The sequence below is a fragment of the Gouania willdenowi genome, chromosome 16, assembly GCF_900634775.1.
Source record: "Gouania willdenowi chromosome 16, fGouWil2.1, whole genome shotgun sequence".
NCBI lineage: Eukaryota > Metazoa > Chordata > Actinopteri > Blenniiformes > Gobiesocidae > Gouania > Gouania willdenowi.
Window position 1 is genome coordinate 3,930 of NC_041059.1, and position 5,679 is coordinate 9,608.

A 5,679-nucleotide genomic window follows, 5' to 3' on the forward strand; every position below is an offset into this window, starting at 1 on the left:
TAATTACTTTTACCTTGGTGTGGGCCCTAACACCCACAAGGGGGAGCCCTTGTACAGTGGAAGGTACCATTCCTCAAATTTTCCCTCAGGAGAGGAGTCACGTGACCAACACCCCTCCCACCAAATGGACTATTTAAAGATGGCCTACACCAGGTATTAACACACTTGCCCCTGAGGAAGCCGGATAGGCGAAACGTTGGGCCTCTTTTTACCTTTTTTATTCTCTTACCTTTTTACCTTGGAGGATCAAAACATGGACCTTGCTGGTGAGTTCTTTTCACTTTTTATGTGTTTGTCCCCTGGACCTGGGAAGGAAATCCTGCCTTTCCAAAAAAAACAAGGATCTACAGGAGCACATGCCAAACATTGTTTGGCTGGACTACAAAAAGGGACGCCTACAGCTACAAGGACCTTCAGGTTGGTGCCCACCCTGATCTGACTTAGGGACAAACACCAAAGACTTCTCACCTGCCCCCAAAAAAAATCTAAGGTCATTTGTTTTATTTCCTCTAAACTTATAATTTTATTATTTTAATATTTTAATTTTTTGCCTTTTAATTTCCTTTAACCTTTTATTACTTTTACCTTTTTATATTGCAGACGCCCGTTTTAACATGAGTATTCCCTTAAAAAACAGGTTCGCAGTTCTCTCTCCACCGGAGGCACCGGGGGGCGCGTACCACCCGCCAGCCGCACCCGCAGTTGCTACGGGAGTCCGGGACAGCCTTTGGGTACAGAGACACATTAAACTGTACTTTAAGGCCATTCAAATCATCCACCATTCAGACATCATCTCCAATGCTAAAATAAATAAAACTATTCCCCCCAGGCATGCACAGGAAAGCCACCAAACTCACACACTTCATCAAACCTGCTTCCCCTAGTGAGGAGGTTTTACAAAGGGTAAAAGAAAACACAGACATCTGGCTGGAAAATAACCTGGACATTTTACTTCACCATTACGACACCACCCTCAATAATATCAGAAAACAATTCACCACATTTCAGCCAGAAGCATGGAACAAAGCAATAAAATGGGCACATAGACGATTTGGACGCAAACTCACACAACAAACCATCGACACCACAAAAATAATAGCACAGGAACAGGAAACAGTAGGGACAACAACACAAAACACATTTTCAGAAGAGGATTTTCCTCCTCTGCCAGCACCTGCAACCCAGGTAGCTGTGACCAATTCAGCTCCTGAAAGAAACAAGGAACAAAAAGAAATCAGAAAAAACAAAAACACCCCAAAAATACATCTTGAGGGAAAGTACACACAGAAAACAAAAGCTGACATCCACCTTTCAAAAAACGTACCTGATCTCTCCTCACAGGAGGAAAAAACTCCCACTCCTGCCCCCGTGACCCCTCTGGAACCCACTCCTAGCGCTCCACAGTTGCTGGTGGCCCCTGGGAACCTGGCAATAAACCTACCAGTAACCCAGACTGTCAAACCCAATCTGACCACCAGAGGGAACCAAAGTACAACCATTAAACAAATAAATTTCAATCACAGTAATGTAGCAATTCCGGAAGCAAATATTAACTCACTCACACTCTTGTCTTCTCAACCCCTGGTTACAGATCCATCAGAGGAGAGCGTGGAGGGGCCTGGGGATCCGGACACGGGCACTGAGAGCACCCGTGTTGCCAAAAGGGTGGATCAAACAAATGATGTAATGCTACAGGGCCTTACAAAGAGCACATGCTCATTGGCCCTGGACACTGCTGAGATCCACCCGAGCGAACCACCAGCCCGTGTCCCTGTGCCTCTGCCCCTGTCCACGCTCGAACCCACCATACATGCACGAACTAACCATAAAATAATAGATTGGCAATACACACCTCAGAAACCCATAATCATCATCGGTGATTCCAATCTGGCCCGCATCACACCATTTTCCCACTCACAAATCCAGATTGACAGCTTCCCAGGAGCCACCAGCTATCACATCACTTACGTCCTCCGAAAACTCACCCCTGTAATAAACGTAAAAAAAGTAATCATAGCACTCGGACTCAACGACTGTTTAAAGGATGTAAAAAATGAATCAATAACCAAAGCATACGACTTCTGTATTAACACGGTAAAAAAAACTTTCCCTAACGCCACCCACTACACCACCTTAATAAACTTTAGCAATAGACTCCACACCAACCAAAAACACAGATTAATTCACTTAAACCGTCACATCACCCAAAAACACCAATATCTCAATGACATCAATAATCTCCTCTTCAAAACAGAACCCACAGACCCGGTACATTGGACCAAAGACACAGCGGATAAAATCATAACATCATGGCTCGATCAGTTAAACTTTTAATTCAAGAAGGCATCAGCCCATTCACTCCCACCAACTCCAACGTTTTAAATTTATCTGATTACCCGTTAAATAGAGCAGAATATGAAATATTAGAAAAAGGTCTCACATTTATTCCCACTCCAAAACCTCCCACTATACTCGAACTCCGCAAAGACATCCATTTATATCACAATAAACTTAAAATCTCAGAACATTTCAATTTCACAAATAATAACAATAGGTTACCCTTTGTAGCCCCCTCACTATGGGAACCCAACCCGGCTTCACTTTCCCAACCTCTGTTAGACCTTATCCAGCAGGACAACAATTTATTACGTACACACCCCCTCCTCAAAGGTAAAAACCATAACAATGTGTCTCTGGCCCAAAGGCAAACAATAAACAAACTCAGGAAAAATAATGAAATAATAATTAAACCTGCAGACAAGGGGGGACAAATTGTTATTCAGGACCGCTTTAATTATCTCTTGGAAGCAAAAAGACAACTACAAAATAAGAAATATTACATACCATTACAAAAATCATTACAACCCAGCCACTGCAGAAAAAATTAAGGACATAATAAACACATTATACATTAACAAATACATTACAGCTAAACAAAAATATCATTTATATGGTCCTGACCCCCCGCGTCCCAGATGCTTTTACCTACTTCCAAAATCCACAAGGACCCGGACTCTTGGACGGTCCCACACAAAATTCCCATGGGCCGTCCGATCGTTAGTGACTGCGGGTCAGAATCCTATCGTATAGCAGAGTTCATTGATTATTACATCAACCCACTTTCCAAAAAACACCCCAGCTACATCCAGGACACCTATGCATTCGTTAACAAAATAAAAAACATAACCATTCCACAACACGCCTTTCTTTTCACAATAGACATAGAATCACTATACACTAACATAGATACAGACCTTGGAATAGAAGCAATAAAAAACATCCTTCACCAACACCCAGACCCACACCGACCGGATACAGCCATTCTGGAACTTCTGAAACTCACGTTAACCAACAATGATTTTATTTTTAATGATGAATATTATTTACAGATATGTGGTTGCGCAATGGGACGTAAATACTCACCAGCATATGCAGACATTTACATGGCGGACTGGGAGAGAACGGCCTTTTCGAAATGCACACAACACCCGTTCACATACATCAGATACCTGGATGATATTTTCGGAATCTGGACACACAACATAGAAACATTCATTAATTTTTGCAATATCCTCAATAATCACCACCCCAATATTAATATCAAATACAATAAACAGGACACAGAGATACATTTTTTAGATACAACCGTTTTTTTTTCATAATAAATTTCAGGACAGCAAACAATTAGCAACAAAGGTTTATTTTAAAGAAACAGACAGACACACATTATTACATAAAACCAGTTATCATCCCAGACACACATACAGAGGAATCATTAAATCTCAACTCATACGTTTTCATAGGATCTGCACATACCCCAAGGACACACAGGAAGCCACACACATATTATTTCACGCACTCAGACCCAGGGGCTACTCAAGGAGGTTTTTAAGGGAAATACGCACAGAGGTAGGGGGGCTGTTCTCTTCCCGGTCCGCCCCTGCACCACCTCAGACCAACTCTGGCGACGCCCCTCTCTTGGTGCCTCTGGTGACCACCTTCCACAGACAGCTGCACGGGCTAATCGAGAGTCTCCATGGGAACTTCCGGTCACTACAGGAGAAGCACCAACAGTTCCAGGGATGCAGAAGAATCACAGCCTATAGGAGAAACAAAAACCTGCAGGATCTGTTGGTGCACTCACGCTTCCGCCCATCCAACCCCGCTGTCAGCAACGTCATCCATGACCAGCCCTATGTTTTAAATGAGGCAACTGACGGCGGGGGTCCCGTGGTTAAAACCTGGTCTCCCCAGGACAAAAATATTGTATACTTAATAAAATGCACACATTGCAACAAAATGTATGTGGGGGAGACCGGGAACAGCCTCGGGACCAGGGTGGGCCAACACAAAAGTAGGGTGAGGACCGGAACTGGAGTTAGCCCCCTCCACATACACTTTATTACATTTGGCCTTAATAATTTTACTTACCGGGTCCTCCAGAGAAACCCCTACTGGTCCACTGGACAGAGACGGTATGTGGAGAGACAGTGGATCGGTAGGCTGGCCACGAGGATCCCGGGGGGGTTCAACCTTAGAGACACCCCGGTTCCGGTCCCCCCTTTAAATGGCTGACCGGAAGTGGGAACCCGGGGAAGGTACGGTCCCATGCGCAGCGGCCTTTTTTAAATCATATTTTAATGTTTTAACCTCTTAAAAACTTTAAATTATAAGCTTTATTATTTTTATATTTATATTTTAATATATTATTGGTTCCTCCTCCTTTCCCCCCCCTTTTTTCAGATACTAACGTTTGCTAGAAATGTTTTTTAGAAAAAACCTTAAGAACAACGACAGCACTTATATTTTAATTATTTAAATTTTATTTATTTATTTATCAGGAAAAAGGAAGTTTTTTTAATATATTTATAGGATTGAGGCGCTTCTCCCCGGGTTGGACAATTTTAAAATTTTGAAATGACTTCTTTGATGGAACAGGGTATTGCATGTGTCTTTTACTTTTGCTCTTTTAGCACAATGATTGTGTAAATATTTTTTACTATGTTTCATTCATGTTTTACAATTTTGAATGAAATTTTACCCGCTTCCACCACTGATACCCGCCCCAGGACCACCGCCTCTCCCTCCTACAGTTTTATGCAAAAAAAATTTTTTTTCTTCTATTTATAATATATTTCTATTTTAGTTCTGTTTTGGGGAGGAGTGGGTTTGGACCAATTTTAAATTATTTTAATGTATTTATGATATCGTTTTAGAATTAATATTTATCAGCTATTTTACTGTCACACATATATATATATATGAATTTTTATTAGTGTGTCTATTTATTATCTTAAAATCTATTTATACACTATCCAGGAGTTTTTTTTAAAAAAGAACAAATATAAATGGGGAGGGATGGGTGCGGGGGATACCAGCCATACAGAAACAGGACAATGGGAGAGGAAACAAGGGAGGGGAACGATTTTCCTCCCTGATATGTTTTTATCATGAATTATGTCTGTTTGTATATGGTGTGTTTTTTTTATATAATTCCTCTCCCATAATCACCTTTGTATCCCCCTGACCCCCTTCTCCTCCCCAATCGTAAAACACTATTCCTCTCCCCAAAACCTAAACCCTAAACCCTAACCACCCCTCCCAAACCTTACCCTAACCCCTTACCTTACCCTAATCCTAACCCCTTACCTAACCCTAACCCCTTACCTATACCTAACC

The 5,679-nt window shown here is 41.8% G+C and overlaps 1 long non-coding RNA gene across 2 annotated transcripts; it reads right to left on the minus strand.

Annotated features, from left to right (window-relative positions):
* Positions 1-928: 928 nt before the first annotated feature.
* LOC114478207 (uncharacterized) lies at positions 929-4,603 on the minus strand. 2 transcript variants are annotated; one of them, XR_003675826.1, is made up of 7 exons: positions 4,432-4,603; positions 3,906-4,100; positions 3,424-3,529; positions 3,255-3,332; positions 1,563-1,987; positions 1,325-1,467; positions 929-1,207 (listed from the first exon to the last, which is right to left on the minus strand). It is a non-coding gene; the product is annotated as an uncharacterized LOC114478207 (long non-coding RNA). The 2 variants fall into 2 exon arrangements; XR_003675825.1 differs by lacking the exons at positions 929-1,207; positions 1,325-1,467; positions 1,563-1,987 and having other exon boundaries at positions 3,007-3,332.
* Positions 4,604-5,679: the final 1,076 nt, after the last annotated feature.